We start from the raw sequence: 19,651 nt of genomic DNA, 5'->3' as shown, positions 1-19,651 counted from the left end.
TATGTTTCTAAAACCTTTTTGTTGTCCAAAGAGAAACTCTAGAACCACTTAAACAACAACTTCCTCTTGCTCTGTTCTTCACACAGTTAAATTCCGTTCTTTAGCATCTGAGCAAATATGGGGAATTCTAGTTTATTCCCCTCTTCTGCCTTCTCCTGTCCCATCTCTAACCATTTTCTCTTCTTTCTTCCCAGAACAGGGGCCCATGGAGTTGAGAATGAGGATGAGTCTTGTAATATTCAGGGATAAGAAATAGGGGAGTACTTTTCATCTCCCCCTTGACAGCTATGTTATTTATTTATAAAGATAATCTACCTGCTGTCACCCAGAGAAAGATATGTGTCTTGCTCCACCACCCTAACTTGCTCTCTTGAAGCAGGGATGGGTAATGCCAAATTATCTGTTCCTTGACCATCATGGGCATCCTAGCAATCAGTGACATACCTCAACAGGCGAGCTGCCCTTGTCCAGTGCAGTCTTGACATTGTGACTTAGTCTTGGCTAAGCCTTTTTAAGAGGAGACTTGCTTGTACATAGCTGAGATCAAACACATTTCATAGTTGAGTTGTTATTGCCTATATATTTATTAATATCATTGTTATTTAAGGTAGTATGATTTGGGAATAGAGAGATAGATAGATACATATCATCCTGCAATAAGTAGTTTTTTAAATGTCTTGAACAGATTCCTAATTGCACTTCAGTACTGTGATTGATGATACACAAGAAACAGTTCAGACTTGATCTTGGCCTTCTGGGAACTTGAAATCTAAGAGAAGTATGTGTAGGTGGAAGGATGGAAATCCAAATCAATATTGGAATCAAAAGTGAAGCCTCTGGGGATGGGATCTAGCATTTACTGAAGGTCTGCTATGTGCCGGGTGCCAGTCTTGGGTGCTTTGTGTCATCTCATTTTCCCCTCATAACTTTGTGAGTTGGAGGTTATTATTATCTCTCTTTAATAGATGAGAAAACTGATGAAGAGAAGTTAGATTACCAAGCTCACACTGCTAATAAGCTTCAGAGTGGGTAATGAAGTAGAGGAAAATACAAATATAAGGTAGTTGAGTCTGCTGTATTATTGATGTCAAAATCAGGATATTACAGAGTTTGTGAGTGCAGATAGGCTGCGAGAATCAGAGCAAAAGGGTGGGAGAAGGTAAAGACATCAGCTTTTATTTCATTTTAAAATCATATAATTTTACAAAAATAATAGACAATTAGGGTACTCTTACCGTGTGCCAAACACTGAGCTGTAACCTTTGCATTCAGCATCTCGTTTAATCTTCATGGTGACTCGATGGAGTTTCTACTGTTATGAGCCACATTGTAAAGATGAGTAAATAAAAGCATGGTGGAGCTCAATACCTGGCCCAGGTCACAAAGCTGGTGAGTGACAGAACTGCAAGCCCCACGTGGACCATCTGACTTGAGAGCTCCTCCCTTGATGAGTTACAGAGCCCACTTCTCCAATTCATACCAGCAAGGGAAGCAAGGCCTCAGCAATACAAGGTTGAACTGCTGACCTCATGAGGGCTAAGATGGGTTTTCAACTCCTGGGCCTTTTTTCAATTAAACTGGCACGTTCTTTTCTAGAAGCCTCATTGAATATTTGTACTTAAGCTCTGGTGTTTGCAGGCAAAGAGCAAGATGAGTAAAGCCTTGCAGGTGAGAAGTAATAGGGTGTTTTGGGGAACTAGGAGAGGCAAGAAGAGATAGGACCAGATCACAGAGGCAAACTTGCACGTTATTTTTGTAGGTACTGGGAACGCTTAGTAATTTTGAGCAAGGGAAACATGTAATTAGCAATGGCATCAATTGTCCTCAAAACACCACAAAATCCATTCTCCCTACTTCATGGGAGGAAAAAGAAAGGCTCAGAGAGGCTGAGTTTTTGCCTGGAGTCACTCAGCAACTGTTAGTGGAAGGAGCAGCAGAAGCCCACACTGCTGTCTCTCCTTCCAGCTTTGGGAGCTGCCAGCTGCCTTCCTTTCACTCTGCCTGTTCCCTTCCCACCTCTTGCCTGCTCCCTCCTGGCACAGTGGAGTCCTCTCCATCATTAGAGCAGCCAGTGGGGTTCTGTTGTAATTAAAGGAAGCCAACAGGGAGAAGCAAAGCAGAGCAAGGGAAAAAAGCAACCACCAACACCACACAAACTCCCTAACAACTGCTGTGTATCGTCTTTCATGGGCACTTGCTTGCTTTAAATACAGCAGAGGGAAACCCCATAGGATGGTGTGGGAAAGCAGGTTATTAAGTTGCCTTCAGGCTGGCAGAGTGGGGATTTACTCCTTTTCTTGTCCTCCCTACCCTGCAGTGCAAAACTGATCAAATATTAAAAGTTGAAAGAGACTTCGAAGGCCATTTAGTTCAACTTCTCCTCCTAGGCAGGGCTTCCTCCACTGCTTTCCTCTCTCTGCATAGCATCTCTGATATGTTGTTATGTGGTGGCTCCCTTGCTCCCCAGCTCCCCCACATTTTCTGGATCAAAGTTCAGGTAGGGATGGGAAGACATTTTCACTAGCAAAATACTGGCCACACAAGCCTGTTGTCATTTACGGCAATGACTTCAGAAATGCCTAATTAATTCATTTATCCAATTAGCCTCTTGCTCTCTGAAGTGCTTTTTCTTGGTTGCTGAGCAACTAGGACACACTTTGAACACATCCATGCTGCTGCTAAATGAACCAGGAGCTTTTTCCTTCACCCTGGCAGCCCCCACTCCTCTTTCTTCTTTTATTTTTCTGATGCACAGTAAAGAAGAACATCTCCATCATCCCCCAGCCTTCTCGCCTTCCCCTGGCCTCTCTGAATGTGCATGCTGCCTGCCTTAACACATTTCCAAAGGTAATTTTTATGCCAGGCATTTGTCATGGACAAGGAGAATGACAGGATATACGGGCACACAGAGATGCCTTTGTAAAATAATGAAATTATCTGGGCTCAGGCATGACTTGGGAAGAGCTCTGCTGGCTGTTGGGGGAGGTGGGATGAGGGCTGGCTAAGGGTAGGCTCAGACGCCTTGGGAAAGAGGATGCAGTCTGTCTTGGGGTGACGTTGCATTAAGTGTAGCTTGACTAGGCAGCAGTTCCATCTGTCTTTACAGTGTGTCCTTCATGGGGGAATTGTCAGCCATCCCCAACCTGGAGTGCATTGTGAGTAATAAACAGGAGTGGGGCTTAAGGTGAAAATGAAAGGAAAAATATCAATCCAGGAGGGCAGCGAAGTGCCTTGAGGAATCATCCTTGAAGTGTAACACGTTTCTGTTTAAGGATGTGAAAATGCCACAGGCTGCTCCACTGAGTTAGAATGTTAGAGATGGACTTTGAGCTCAAACTTCCACCATTCTTCATTTTTGCAGATGAGAAAATCGAAGCTCGGGGAGGATAAACTGTTCACTCAGTGTTTCATAGCCCCACCCTGCTCATGTCACCACATTCCTCCTCTTAGATTTCATTAAGGGGTCCTTGTCCATAAAATTAGTCACTTGAGTCACCAAAACTTACTTTTAAAAATTTGACTTTATTTTGGAGTAGTTGAAGTTGGCAGTGAAGATTTGCAGCACTCAAGGATCTTGGCATCTATCTCCTCATTCACCTTGGCATGTGTATGTTGTAGATGCTAGGGGCATGTGCTTGGGCCCAGTATTCAAATATGAATGAGGAAGGGTCCCGTGTCTTCAAAGATCTTCCCCCACACATGTGGTGGAAGAGATGGACAGTAAAGGAGGAAGGAACTCCTTCTCAGAGACATTAAAGAAACATTCAGAGAAGAGGAGCGGGGCCATTTGCTGGGCCCAGATCTTACATTGAAGGGGCTATGGGGATGGGATGGGGGTGGGTGAACATTCCTGGTCAAGGGGACAGCATGGGCCCAGTAAGGAGGCATGAGAGATGGTGGCATGTTTGGGGACTGGAGCGTGGCCTGGGAATAGAGCCTTCCAGCCGTCTGGCTTTTCTCTGATACATGGTGGATGGTTTGGTGCTGCCCACGCTGACTTCTGGAAGATACTGCCTCTTGCTCTCTGGAATAACAAGAAAGCACAGTTATCTCTATGCATGTGTTGGTATGAAAAAGCATATGTCAGGTTTCTTGGATGGAAATGACTTCCCTCTGAAGTTAGTTCATAAATAATGATGAAGGGCATAAAAGTACACACGTACTGCACACATTTAGCTACTCCTGTGGACTGTGCTCGCTGGGAGCAGAGCCTTCAGGAAAACCAGCTGCCCAGAGAAAGAATAAGGGACTATGCATTCTCTAAAGCACTAGCTCCCAGAGCCTCCTGTAGGACCAAGGGAGATCTTTTATGGAACAGGATCTATTCCGTGGCACTCACAATTGTAGCAATCATTAAGTCACTCTGAAATTCCAAGAGATAGAGAACAAAAGTGGCCTGTGACAATGATTGCCCTGACCAAGCCTTTCCAAGGCAGCAGATGCTTCTTTACTTCCAAACATTGCCCATGATGATCAAGTTCTTCCTCCAGCAGTGCAGCCACGTTTCCCTGGTGGCAGACATTCCTTTTCCAAGGTTGGACTTGCTTTGTGAGGGCCCAGAGATGGCAAACAGCATTGTGCGGTGCTCCTTGGTATAAAATCTCCTCTGGGAATGTTCTTAACAAGGTGGTTTGAGTTTCTCTAGGAATTAAGCTGGGGCTGGCTGTTATTTTTCTGGTAAGACTCGTTACTCTAAAATGCATATGGGGCCAAAATCACAATAGTCTGTCTTTGGAGCAATCAGACAGATGCACATGGCAATCTAAAGCTCTGGTAAGAAAGAGTCTGTGGGTTCTTATTCAATAAATATTTGATACATTGGGCTTTGATGGATGTAGACACTGTCTCCTTGGGTTTTCCTAGACCAAAAGGTGAAGTCTCCGGTGGTCACTGCCTCTTGTTTGTTCCTTTGATTTCCTTTGACGAAAAACAATTCTCGTCTTGGTGAGGTCTATTAAATCTGTTCTTTTCCAGAATGGGGCTCGTAGTGCATGGTGGACAGAACTGGAACTTTCCCTCTGGTCATTCCTTGCCATCCCCTGGGTGATTCGGTTTCCCATTTTCTGGGATGTGCTGATAGGGCTTGTCTCCCGCCCCCTCTTATATAAGGAGGCAGGGTGCATCTAGTGCCAGATTTTATTCAACCCTGTAACAATCCCCTCTTTATGACATCACTGCTCATCACCATGGAAACATTTCCTCCAAGTCACAGAGACTGGATTGTGGCATCATAGCATCAGGCAGGAGGAGGAGAAGAGGATAGGGGAGAGGATTGAAACTGCCTGGAGGGATGAAATGCCAATAAAATAGGATGCAGTCACAGAAATAGGATTTTTCTGTCCGGATCCTTGAATGGAGAATCTAACCATGGGCCGCAGGAATAAACCTCATCTAGCATAAGGAGGAAGAGCTTTTGTGGAATGTAGACCTGGGACCTTTTGTTCCTGTGCAGTATTTCTTCAGGGAAATGGAATAATTTTAATGAGAGCTATCCTGTATTTTGTTTAATTTTAGAGGCAGGGTCTTGCTCTGTTGCCCAGACTAGAGTGCAGTGATGTGATCATAGCTCACTGTAACCTCAAACTCCTGGGCTCAAGTGATCCTCCTGCCTCAGTTTCCCAAGTAGCTGGGACTGTAGATGCATGCCTCCATACCCAACTATTTTTTTAAATTTTTTATAGAGATGGGGTCTCACTGTGTTTCTCAGGCTGGTCTAGCCGGTATTTTATATATATTTCTTATTTGATCCTCACAAAGTCTCTTTGGACTATTGGATCAGAGGGGTTAAATAACCTTCCTAAGGTAACACAGCTAGAAAATGGCAGAGCTGAAAAATTATTAGGGGCATAAGATGTAAACTGTGTTCTCATGCAGCTTTTAGAGTTGAGAGGGAGGGAGGGAGGGAGAGAGAGAGAGAGAGAGAGAGAGAGGAGAGAGAGAATGTTGGAGGCAATTATCAAGTTAATAACATATACATAGTTAAAATTGTGGTAGGTATCATGAAGAGAACAGACATGATGCTTTCAGTGAGGAGCTACTGGAGTGTGCATGGGAACTACTTAACGTTTGTATGTTATTAAATTTGGGACAAAACTCTGAACCTAGTCAGTGTGGACTTAGACATGCAAGGCACTGTGCTCACATATGTACTGACTTTCCCGAGCTCACCTGCTGGGCGCCACAGCCAAGACCCTTCTCCTCAGCTGTTTTTCTCTGCCAATGCCTCATCTCCCTGCTTCTCCATTTGTCTTCTCCCTTCTCCTGAGATCTTCCTGCCTGCCCTCCTCCCCTGATCCTGTTTCTTCCTACTGATCTCTAATCTTCTCTTTCTCTAGACTACAAACTCCTCAAGAGAGAGAAAACCATTCCCCTGTTTTGTATCTTGGTTTACCCAAGGATCAGGCTCTAGCCTGATCTAGGTCTGCTTCTATGGTCTGCTACAGAAATAAATGAGCAATGTCCCTTTTTAAAGAAAAAAAATAATGACTACATTTTTCACAGTTAAAAAATATTGTCTGGTAGATTTTTCTTATCAAACACTGTCTGATAAGTGAAGGAACAAGTAACAAGTGAGCATTAAAAGGGAACAAAACCCCAGAGTAAATGGCCACTCCTGTGTAGTTCTTCAGCTTGTTTGCCATTGTTGTTTGTGTGGGTTCATTCTGATTGTGATTTCAGGTTGTATTCATGTGATCTAGCCACCTTTTCTCTTAATACAACTGGTCCTAGTCTGTAGGATGGTGTCAGTTAGCTTAGTGCTTCACAGGGTTCTAAGAGCTGGGGGTGCTTTGCCATGGACCTCCTCTGGGAGCTGCTGTCCTGGTGCCCCATCTGGCAATAGATGGATGTAAGGAAGCATCATACTTTCCATTTGTGTCACCTTGCTGAGCTTTCCTTGATTCATTTGAGTTTCAGGAGTGTTTGCCACTTGAGTTCAAGGCCCCTTCATTGCACTCCCAGGATTTAAAGTGGGCAAGTTGGTCTCAATTTGGTCTCCAGTGTCTGGGCTGCCCGACTCAGGTGAGCACCTTACTGGTGGGAGGTCTGTAATTAGACTTTATTGCAACAGCCGTGTGTGTGTGTGTGTGAGCACGTGTGTGCATGTGCATGCATGCACACATACAGATCTTCATTAGTAAACTGTATTAAGTGCCTTTACTATCCTACCTTGTTCTTTCCAGGACCTACAGTAACTTGATCTGACTTCTAAGGAGGCCCTTCTGGACCTGCTTTATTGATTCTATCAGAACCATTTATGACGGGCACATCTAGAACTACTAAGTGCCTTTTTTCCCTCTTTTTCTTTTTTACGTGTTACATGGGGAGTGATTAGTGAATTAATTAAGATCACAGGCTTTGGAGTGAGAGAGACAAGAGTTTGATCCTGGTTTAGCCTCTTACTAGCTGTATGATCTTGGGCAAGTTACTTGTATTCACTATATTTAAATGTCTTTATTTACAAAACAGGCATGAGTATATATTAGTACCTACTTCATAATGTTGATGTTCAGATTCAGAGAGATACACTTGTAATGTCTTACCATGATGTCTGTCTCATCAAAGTTAACTATGATTAAGTGGGCCAAATGTACCAGTTGCCTATTTCCCCCCCCAAATTATGCAAACACTTTTTGAACTCAGCATAAAGCTTGAACTATAGCCCAGATCATATCTAGACTTTCTCAAGTTTGAATTAGAGGGGTCAGAATAATTGGCATTTTAATTGTTCACCATTTACAGGCACCATAGGTGAAGGGAGTCTAACTCCTAGCTGGAACTAATTCCCGAGACCTTTGTCAGATATTAGAGATATTTTCCCAAGTGTGATTCTGACACTAGGACTGTTAAAGCAAATTAAACAGGTGCAGTCCCCTTCCTCTGAGAGCAAAGAGTTATCTTCCAGAGGGGAAGTTCAGCTGGACGTGTGTCTGTGTTGATATGCACATACACTTCAGCAGAGAGAAGTGTTAAGAACAAGCACTGCCACTCAAAAGTGGCTCTATGACTTTAGGAAGTCAATTCATCTTTCTGGGCCCCCAAATCTTAAGTATAGAAGGGGAAAGGGTAGTAGCCACTATATGCTTTTTCCCTCCAGCATGTTTATTGATATATAATATACATGTACTAGAGTGCACAGGTTTAAAACATTTATTATTTTTTATTTTGGCAAAATACACATAATGTAAAAGTTTACCAGCTTACCCATTTTAAAGTGTATAGTTCAGTAGCATTAAGTACATTCATAATGTTGTATGAGCGTCACTGCCATTCATCTCCAGAACACTTTTCATCTTGCAAAACAAATTCTGTACCCGTTAAATATGCTACTTCCAGCCCTGACAACCACCATTCTACTTTGTGTCTCTATGATGTTGACTACTCTAGCTACCTTAATAAGTGGAATCATACAGCATTTGCCTTTGGAATATTTCACTTAGCATGATGTCCTCAAGGTTCATCCATGTTGTAATATGTGTCAGAATGTCCTCCCTTTTTAAAGCTGAATAATGTTCCATTGTATGTATTTACCGTGTTTTATTTATCCATTCGTCTGTTGATGAACGCTTGGGTTGCTTTCATATTTCAGCTATTGGGAATAATGTTGCTATGAACATGGGTATACGGTATACCATTATCTCTTTGAGACCATGCTTTCACTTCTTTTGGGGAAATGCCTATAAGTGGAATTGCTATATTATATTGTAATTCTATGTTTAGTTTTTTGAGGAACCATCGCACTGTTTTCAACAGTAGCTGTACCAATAGAACACAAGTCTTCCCATTTCTCCACATCCTCACCAACACTTTGTTTTTTTTTTGTAGTAGTCATCTGAATGGAAGTGAAGTAGTAGCTCATTGTAGTTTTTATTTTTATTTCTCTAATGATTAGTGATATTGAACATCTTTTCATGTGCTTATTGGTCATTTGTATATCTCCTTTGTAGAAATGTCTATTCAAGTCCTTTGCCCATTTTTGAAATTGGGTTGCTTATTTTGTTGTCGAGTTTTGGGAGTTCTCTATATATTCTGTATGCCAACCCTTTATCAGATGTATGATTTGCAAATATTTTCTTCCATTCTGCAGGTTGCCTTTTTACTCTGCTGATGGCATCTTTTGATATATAAAAATTTTTAATTTTCATGAACTCCAATTTTTCTCTTTTCTTTTGTTGGCTATGCCTTTGGTATTGTATCTAAGAAATCCAATGTAGCGAAACTTTTCCCATAAATTTTCTTCTAACAGCTTTATAGTTTTAGGTCTTACATTTAGGTCTCTTACTCACTTTGAGTTAATTTTTATATATGGTGTTAGGTATTTAATTGTTTTCTATCAAGTTTTCTCAGCACCATTTATTGAAAAGACTGTCCTTTCCCCATTGAATGGTCTTGGCACCTTTGTCAAAAATCATTTGACCATTTATATGAAGGTTTATTTCTGGGCTCTATTCTATTCTATTGGTTTATGTATCTGTCTTTATGCTAGTGCCATACTGTTTTGATTACTGTAGCTTTGTAGTAAGATTTTATTCAGGAAGTATAAGTCTTCTAGATTTGTTTTGCTTTTTCAGGACCTTTGTAGCTATTCAGCCTCCCTTGAGATTCCATATGAGTTTTAGGATAGGCCTTTCTATTTCTGTAAAAAATGTCTTTGGGATTTTGATAGAGATCACATTGAATCTGTAGATTGCTTTGGATAGTGTTGACATTTTGATAATATTAAGTCTCTCATTCATGAACATGGGGTGTTTCCATTTATTTATATCTTTAATTTCTTTCAGCAGTATTTTATAATTTTCATTGACAACTTTTTTCTGTCCTTTGATAATCCTAAGTATTTTACTATTTTTACTGCTATTATAAATGAAATTGTTTTCATAATTTTCTTTTCTGATTGTTCCTTGTTAATGTAAAGATACGCAACTGATTTTTGTCTGTATCCTGCTACTTTGCTGAATTTATTAGTTCCAATCTTTTTTTAAACTTCAGAGTGTTCTACATACTAGATCATATCATCTATAAACAGAGATAATTTTACTTCTTTCTTTCCAATTTGGATGCCTTTTTTTTTTCTTGCCTAATTGCTCTGGCTAGAACTTTCAGTACTGTGTTGGAACAGTATTGGTAAAAGCCAGCTTCCTTGACTTGTTCCTGATCCTAGAGGAAAAGTTTTCAGTCTTTTATGATTGAGTATGATGTTAACTGTGGGTTTTTTTTTTTTAATATGGCTACTATTATGTTAAGGTAGTTTCATTCTTTTACTTCTTTCTTTCTTTCTTTCTCTTTTCTTTTCTTTCTTTTTTGCCACAGAGTCTTGTTCTTTTGCCCACGCTGGAGTACAGTGGCACAATCTCAGCTCACTGCAACCTCTGCCTTCCAGGTTCACGCAGTCCTCCTACCTCAGCCTCCCAAGTATCTGGGACTACTGGTGTGTGCCACCATGCTTGGCTAACTTAATTTTTTTTTTTTTTTTTTGGTAGAGATGAAGTCTTACTATATTTCCCAGGATCTTGAACTCCTGGGCTCAATTTTTCTGCCTCAGGCTCCCAAAGTGCTGGGATCACAGGTGTGAGCCACCATGCCTGGCTAAGGTAGTTTCCTTCTATTACTAGTTTGTTGAGTGTTTTTATCATGAAAGGGGTGATGGATTTTGTCAAATGCTTTTTCTGCATCAACTAAGATGATCATGTGTTTTTTTCTGTTTCATTCTGTTAATGTGGTATACTGGTCAATTTTCATATGTTGAACAATCCTTGTATTCCAGGAATAAATACCACTTGTCATGGTATATAATCCTGCTAATATGCTGCCAAATTTGGTTTACTAGTATTTTGTTGAGGATTTTTCCAGCTGTGTCAATAAGGGATACTGGTCTATAGTTTTCTTTCTTATAGTGTCTTTGACTGGCTTTGGTATCAGGGTAATTAATGCTGGCTTCATAAAATGAGTTAAAAAACTTCCCCCCTCTTCAGTTTTTTGGAAAAGTTTAAGAAGGATTAGTGATAGTTCTTTAAATATTTGGTAGAATTCACTGGTGAAAACATCAGGTCCAGGGTTTTTATTTTTTGGAAGATTTTTGGCTACTTAATTTCCTTACTGTTATAGGTCTATTCTGATTATGTACTTCTTCATCATTTAGTGTTGGTAGGTTTTGTGTTTCTAGGAATTTGTCCATTTTTTCTAAGTTTTCCAATTTGTTGGCATACAATTGTTCATAGTACTCATTTATAGTCCTTTTTATTTCTGTAGAATCAATAGTAATGTTTCTAGTTTCATTTTTTGTTTTAGTAATTTGAGTTTCTCTCTTTTTTTCTTAGTCTAGTGAGGTAAAGGTTTGTCAGTCTCATTGATCTCTTCAAATAACCAACTTTTGGTTTCGTTGATTGTCTCTAGTGTTTTTCTATTCTCTGATCTCTGCTCTGACCTTTTTTTTTCCCTGTCTGCTAGCTTTGGGTTTAGTTTTCTTCTTTTTCTAGATTCTTAAGTTAGGTATTGCTATGAGATCTTTCTTGTTTTTTAATTGTAAGTGTTTAAAGCTATAAATTTCCCCCTTAGGACTGCTTTTGCAGCATCCCATAAGATTTGGTATTTTGTGTTTTTGTTTTCATTCATCTCTAAGTATTTTCTAATTTCTGTCTTGATTTTTTCTTTGCTGCATTGGTTGTTTAAGAGTGTGTTGTTTCATTTTAATTGTTGCTGAATAGAATGGTCTGTATATGTTTATATCCAAGTGGTTTATTGTATTCTTTCATTTCCTTATATTTGGTCTAGTTGTTTTATCCATTTTTTGAGGGTAAAGTATTAAAATCTTCAACTGTTATTATGAAGCTATTTCTTCCTTCAATTTTGTGATGTTTTTACTTGATATATTTTCATGGTCTGTCATTAAGTATTCATAATTGTTATGTTTTCCTGCTGTTTTGAACCTTTTATTAATGTATATTGTCCTTCTTTGTAGCATTTTTTGATTTAAAGTCGGTTTTGTTAGATATTACTATAGTCATCTTTGTTCTCTTTTGGTTAATGTTTGCATGGAATTTTCTCTCATCTTTTCACTTTCAATGTGCTTGCATGTTTGGATGTAAACTGAGTCTCTTATAGACAGCATATAATTGGATCATGTTTTTTTTTTTTTTTTTTTCCTGAGACGGAGTCTCGCTCTGTCGCCCAGGCTGGAGTCCAGTGGCCGGATCTCAGCTCACTGCAAGCTCCGCCTCCCGGGTTCCCACCATTCTCCTGCCTCTGCCTCCCGAGTAGCTGGGACTACAGGCGCCCGCCACCTCGCCTGGCTAGTTTTTTTGTATTTTTTAGTAGAGACGGGGTTTCACTGTGTTAGCCAGGATGGTCTCGATCTCCTGACCTCGTGATCCGCCCGTCTCGGCCTCCCAAAGTGCTGGGATTACAGGCTTGAGCCACCGCGCCCGGCCGGATCATGTTTTTTAACAATCCATTCTTCTAATCTCTGTCTTTTGATTGAAGAATTTAGTACATTTGGCCCCCCATTTCCTGCATTACTATCTTCTTTTGCGTGTGTTTAGTTGATATTTTTTGTAGCAAAAACTGTAAATTTCTTTCTTATTTCCTTTCTCTCTCTCTCTCTCTCTGTCTCTCTCTGTGTGTGTGTGTGTGTGTGTGTGTATTTTTTGCTGTTGTTCATTTGTTTTTGAGGCAGAGTCTCACTCTCTTGCCCAGGCTGGAGTGCAGTGGTGTGATCATAGCTCACTGCAGCCTTGAATTCCTGGGGACAAGTGATCTTCCTGCCTCAACCTCCCAGGTGCATGCCACCATGCCCTGCTAATTTTAAAAATTTTTTTTGGTAGAGACAGGGTCTTGCTGTGTTGCCCAGGCTGATCTCAAATTCCTGGGCTCAAGCAGTCCTCCTGCCTTGGCCTCCTATAGTGTTGAGACTACAGGCATGAGCCACTGCACCCAGTCTCCTTTTGTATATATTCTATAGCTAGTTTCTTTGTGGTTACCATAGGGATTATATTTAACATCTTAAAGTTATAACAACTCACTTAAATTTGTACCAGCCTAACTTCAATAACATAAAAAACTCTGCTCCTTTAACAGCTCTATCTTCACCCCTTTTGGTTGGTGATGCCATAATTACATCTTTATACATTGTGTGCCCAAAAATGTAAATTAATAATTCTTTGAAATTCATTAGCTAGCTAGCACACATTTTCAGTGTCCATTTCAATGAAGCTTCAACACATGATTACACTGATGTTACCACCCAAACAAGATCAAGACATAGACCAGTTGTAGCACCCCAGAAAGCTCCTTTATGTTTACTATAGACCAGTAGTCTCTCCCCCTGGGAATAATCAATGTTTTTACTTCTATTAAGTTTTGCCTGTTCTTGAAAATCATATAAATGGAATAACATAGCATGGTAGATGGCCACTACCATCTAATGTGGTTCTAACAGCCTTTGCCTTCTAATATTCATATCCTTGTACAATCTCCTCCCCTGGGGTGTGGACTAGACTCAATAACTTGCTTGTAGTGAATAGTATTCAGCAAAAGTGATGGGTTATCACTTCTAAGATTAGGTTACAAAAGACTTTGGCTTTCATTTTGATTTTGCGGTCTCTGGCTCTCCTCATTTGCTCTGATGAAAAGCCTTTGTGTTTTTAGCAACCTTATTGGCATCAACCAATGAAAAATTAAGACCCTTGGCCCTACATCCACAGTGAGTGAGTTTGGAAGCAAATCTTCCCTCAGTTGAGCCTTGAGATTACTGTAGCCTGGCTGATATCTTTCGTAATGCCTTGTGAAAAATTGTGAGCTGGAGGACACAGGTAAGATGTGCTTGCATTCTTGACCCACAAAAATTGTGAGACAATAAATATCTGTTGTTTTAAACTGTTCAGTTTTGGAATAATTTGTTACACAGCAACAGATAGCTAATATGTATAATCTTTGTCTTCTCTTTTGTGTTAAGATTTTTTTTTTCTTTTAACATTATGTCTGTGAGATTTATCCCTGTGGAGATATATAACTTTACGTTGTTCTTTTTATTTCTCCATAGTATAGAAATACATCCAAATTATCTATCTATTCTGTAATTCATGGACATCTGACTTGTTTCCAATTTTTGGCTATGTGAGCATTCCTGTGCATTTTTTGGACATACATACTCATTTCTTTGGTGTATATACCCAAGGATAGACTAGCTGGGTCATAAAGTAGATTTTAGTAGACAACACAAAGTAATTTTCCAGAGTGGTTGTACCGATTCTACTCCTTCCAGCAATGGATGATATTTCTAATCATTTCACTTGCTTGCCAACACCTATTTTTTTTTTTTTAACGTTTTTCATTTTAGTCATTCTGTTGGGTATGGTGATATATCTCATTGTGGTTTTTAATTCGATTACTGAGGATGTTGAGCATTTTTCATATGCTTAATGGCCATTTGGATATATTCTTTAGTAAAATGCCTGTTCAAGTATTTTGTCCATTTTATATTGCATTGTCTATTTTTAAGTTAGATTTTGTAAGTTCCTTATTTTCTGGACTTAACTTCTTTGTCAGATGTATTTATTGTAGATATCTTCTTATAGTCTGTCCTTAATTTTAATGAAATATAATTGAGTATTTTTTTCTTTTAAAGTTACAAAATCTTTGCCTATTCCAAGGTCAGGGAGATAGTCTCCTATGTTTTATTCTAGAAGTTTTATTGTTTTAATGTTCACATTTAGGCCCATGATTCTTCCAGAATTTGTTTTATGTGTTGAGTGTCTGATGTGACTAAATTTCATTTTCTTTTCTTATATAGAACTCCAAATGGCCCAGCAACATTTGTTGGAAAGATGTCTTTGTTGCAAACCAGGCATCTTACTTGTGTGTCCATTTGTGAACTTTCTATTTGGTTCCATTGGTCTATTTTCCTATCCTAACACCAACACCACACTGTATTAATACTGTAGCTTTATAATCAATCCTATTATTTGGTAATCTAACTTTGCGAATCTTACCTTTTTTTCTTCATGGTTTTCTTGGCTCTTTTGGACTGTTTATGTTTTCATAAACATTTTAGAATTACTTGTCAATTTCCACAAAAAAATCCTGCTAGGATTTTAGGGTAGGATTATATCAGTCGGTCAGCTTGGGGAAGATGAACCTTTTAAATTTTTCCTTAATTTCTCTCAGCAGTGTTTCATACTTTTCAGTTGAAAGGTCTTGTACATCTTTCAATAGATTAATTCCCAGGGATCTGAGGCTTTGTGATACCTTAAGTGGGAATTTAAAATTTTTCATTTTCTAATTTTTATTCCTAGTATAATCTTTAAATTCTTTTGGATTTTCATTATGTCATCTGTGAACAAAGAAAGGTGTTTTGTGTCTTCATATCTTTTATTTAATATCTTGTATTTCATTTTCTTGCCTTATTGCACAGGTTATGACCTACCCACAGTGTTGAATAGAAGTGGTGGTAGTGCACATAATTCTCTTGTTCCTGAGTTCAGGGGAAAATATTCAATATTTCTCTGTGAATCATCATGTTTGCTATAGGTGGTTATGGATACTTTTTAGCAGGTTATGGATAAAAGCCTTTTTCAAGTCTAACTTTTGATGAGATTCTATAATTGTATGGAAAAAAGGAAAAGCTAATATATAGAAGGAATAATGATGATAACATGGGTAAGAACAAGAGAAGCAAGAGAGAGAATGAGATAAAGGAGTATGTTAAATAGGAGAATAAAAGAAGAATTTCTTGGGTGCCTCCTATGTTCCAGGTACTCTGAGAGTCAAGTTAACTCGTGATAGGTCACAGGGCTAGTGAGGACTGGAGGCTGGAGGAGAACCCAGATCTTCTGAGAATCAGGGCTTATTCTTTCTACTGCACTCAGAGGGAGAGTAAACCAAGGGGAAGATTTGTAAGGAAGAGAACAGTTACTCCCAAATCCTCCTGTAAGCCTAGGGCATTGTGTCTTTTTTCTGTCTCTCTTCATCTCTTTTTCTTCTGTTTCTTTCTCAGTTGCATGTATTTCTAGGTCCTGACCTTGATCTTGAATTTTAACTTGATTTCATTCTCTCTCCAGTGACCGAATGGTAGTGTGTGCCTTCTCTCCACTTCCATCCAGATCATATGAAGTTCTTGTGCTCTGAGACATCTCTTATTTGAATTCAGCTTTTGAAACACCCATTACATAATGCCAGTTGACCCTGGTCACTCAGATCACAATGGCTGGGGCATGAGATTAATGGTCACGTCTGGATCCTCTTTGGTGTCATTGTCAGCACTCTGCAAATCATGGCTATCCAGTAGTCACTGGGACACACAGAATAAATGGGTTGAGCAAGGTTCAGGCTGCAGTGAAAGCTGTAACTACCCCTGAGAAGTCCAACCTTTTGTGGTGACAAGTCAGGTTTATCTGCTGTGGCTGTGGACTCCATTTCGAACTCAACTTGGGCATGTTTGGAAGAGAGGCTGCTCCCCTGTTGCCTGAGCTTTTGGCAGCTGGGCCAGCTCCCCTGTCGGGTTTGCTTTCTCTTTTGCAAAGTCTATCCTGAGGCTATTGTTTGGTTTTCTAGTCTTGACTGAATTAGGATGGTTCCATTTAAAGCGAAAACAATATAACACAACCTTAAAAAAGGACTGAAGATGAAACAGAATGAAGAGAGGTTGAATGCAAATGTGTTTTGCAGTGTTTTAATGTATTTGGGATGTTCCTCTAACATTAGCCAGTCTGTCGCAGCCTGCCCAGGAACCTAGTGCATTTGTTGTGTGGCAGAAAGGTTGCTGAAGAAGAAGCTGAGGTTTGGGCTGAGAAGTTGCCTGAGGCCTCCTGAACCATCGTCTTCATTATTGAAACATTAAACACCCTTTGGTCCCGAGGGCTTGCTATCAGAGCAGTTGGCTCAGAGGGTGAAATGTGGCAGGAATGAGGCCATTATCTGCCATTATCCTGTTGTTCTGTAAGATTTCCCTATATCCCACCTATATCCCATCCCAGTAGCCAGTTGTCTCTGTGGGAAGAGAGAGAGAGAGAGAGAGAGAAACTGACTGCATATGCTTAGCAAAGAGGACTAATCTCAATATTACATTTAAAATATTTGTCTCCTCTATTTTGCAGTGTTTTAAAGTATGAAGGATGATGACCAGATATTTGTTTAAAGCAGGAGGCACACCCACTTCCCAGGAGCTTGCATTCTACTAATGACAGAATCCATGTCAATGTTAGACACATGTGTGCATGGTCTGGCCTTCAAACGATTAAACAATTGTGAGAATGCCAAAATTAAATTTCTGACCTGGGCACAGACCCATTGAATCAACAATGAAGAGAGTGTACTTTAAGAATACACATGGAAGACATCTTTAGGCTGTAGTAATAAAAAGCCCTGTTTAATCAAGGAGGTTCTCGTTATTTGGGATTGACTGGTTGGGTGAACTAGACCCAGTTCACACAAGTGACTTCTAGAGAGTTCACAGCTGAGAAAGCAGCAGTTAAGTGCATTCCTGTGTGTAAGCATGTACATATCCCTGGCACATAGTAAGTGTTCTGTCAATATTAGTGAATATGACTATTATTGATGAAACAGAAGTGAAGATTAAAAACCATCTGAGTCTGGTAACCAAATCCCTAGGGTCAGAGTTTCTTTCATTTAGGATGAAAGAAACTGGCCAGTGCTGGAAAGTGATTTAGACTGGGTGTGTCCACATGTTTGTAAATGTTTTACCTGCCTCTTTGATGATTTTTCTGGGCCTAACCTAATGGGGAATGTGCTCGGGACTTACTGCCCCTACTGTTAGCCTCTTGAAGGCAGGGACCACATCTGTCCCAGTAGTTCATAGCCAGTAAAGTATAATATGCTCAAAATATATTGTTGCAATAATTGAATGATATTTTCAAAATGAGTCAGCAATATCTGTGGTATCCCTCAAAGTTGATACTATGGAGGTTTAAAGAAATAATAGGAACATGCCCATCACAAAGCCCTGCTCTGTTTCCTCCCCTCCCAGTGTTATGTTCGGGTCTTGGAGCCCAAGCCAAACAAGAGAATCATTCACTGAAGGAGAGCAGGACAGGGAAGGATACTGGCACCCTATTGTAAAATAAACATTACAAAAATAGGTTCCTTTACTCTGGAGGAGAGAAGACTTTGGGGATGAGAGATCTAAACATTTGAAGGACTTTTATAGAGAAGAAGGATAAGAATTGTTCTCTGTGGCCTCAGAGGACAAAAGTTAGAATGGGGATGAGAAGTTGCAAGGAGGTTGATTTTATTGCACCATAAAGAGGAACTATGCCATGGAGAGAAGTGGTTGGCAGAGTCCTGGGATCTGTTTGGGTACCTGCTGAGTGGTTAATGAGTGTGCAGGACTTTGGAATCCACCTTCAGAATTTCTCATAAAGTAGAAATTAAATAAGATGATAACTGGGGTCTCTTTCTTGTGGGGAGGGAAGAAAAAGCTGTTGTACTGGTCCATGTAGACCAATTAGGGCTGCTGAGAACCTTGTCTGCCTTGAAAGAGAAATGAAGGGACCCACCAGTTACTATGAATCAGGAGTATTACTAGATGCTTTCTTTACATAGACTTACTTGTCTCATAATACTGGGAGGTTAGTCTTGAAGGAAACATACTGACAGAGGTGGAATAACCAGTCCAGGGCTCACCTTTTCCTGTCTTAATCCTCTCCTGGAACACTGTGTTGTCAATTGGATCCCCTTTACACCGAATCTACTTTTTCTTCATTTAAATAAATGATTTGTGGGTAGAATATCCCTGCCTCAAACTGTTCTGGAACTTTCTTCAGGGGCTTGGATGGCCCTCTAAGCACTGCATTTTGCCTTGTCAGTCAAGACCTTCTCTTTCCTGCAGAGTCCTTGCCGAGGACTCTTGATTGCAGCATTCCATTTCTTTCCCTCTGCCTTGGTGGAGGGTTTCAGAGAGACTTCTGTTGACCTTCTTTTAATTGCTAATAATTATTCAATTTCATATAGCCCACAGTGATAAATATTCATGAAAAACACAGCGTATCAAGATCCAACACTTTAAGCTATTGTGTTTTTTTAATTAAACTGAAACATGGGATTAAATGCAATAAAACAAAAAAAAAGAGAGAGCATATACTGTTATCTATTTCAGTCCTGCTGTGAGACTGTGTGGGAGGCAGATAGGAAACCTTGACCTGGGTGCTGCAGTGTTCTGTCCTAAAGTACGTAAAGGAGACTTCTAAAACATCTGGACCGGCTGGATTCATTCATTCATTCACACACTTATTCATTCATTCACTCAGCACACATTTACTGATTGTTACCATGAGCCTTCCTAGTGCCTCTCAGAGGGATACAAATAGACTAGAACGGGGACCCCAAGGAGCTCACTGTTGAGTCCTACACGAGGCAGCTCCATGAACCAGAATTGCATAGTAAATACAAATAAGCACATAAAACAGCATTCACACAGGGGCAGTGAGCGGCTGGCTGCCTGGGGTGGTAGATGTGGTGTTATAGAAGTGGTGGTCCCCATCAGGACTTAATAGTTTATTAGTCCTGCCTTCAGCGCGTCTTTTCTCGGCCTAGTGAGTCTCATCTCTAGGCGTGTGCCAGAAGCAGGCCACCGACCTTCCCCTCTTCCCCTGGAGAGGCTGTCCCACCTGTGGACTCTGAAGTCGGGCTGCATGGGTTCAAA

The 19,651-nt window shown here is 40.1% G+C and overlaps 1 protein-coding gene and 1 long non-coding RNA gene across 2 annotated transcripts in view; one reads left to right on the top strand and one right to left on the bottom strand.

Annotated features, from left to right (window-relative positions):
- The window catches only part of SORCS3 (sortilin-related VPS10 domain containing receptor 3), a 617,501-nt gene that overhangs the window by 20,919 nt on the left and 576,931 nt on the right, over nucleotides 1-19,651 (top strand). The window lies entirely within an intron of this gene.
- Nucleotides 3,503-5,142, bottom strand: LOC105522742. The gene is made up of 2 exons (XR_001003495.1): nucleotides 4,340-5,142; nucleotides 3,503-4,024 (listed from the first exon to the last, which is right to left on the bottom strand). It is a non-coding gene; the product is annotated as an uncharacterized LOC105522742 (long non-coding RNA).

The sequence above is a fragment of the Colobus angolensis genome, unplaced genomic scaffold, assembly GCF_000951035.1.
Source record: "Colobus angolensis palliatus isolate OR3802 unplaced genomic scaffold, Cang.pa_1.0 Scaffold44, whole genome shotgun sequence".
Lineage (NCBI taxonomy): Eukaryota > Metazoa > Chordata > Mammalia > Primates > Cercopithecidae > Colobus > Colobus angolensis.
Note: the sequence above shows the minus strand (reverse complement) of the source record. Positions and strands in the feature narration are given on the sequence as shown.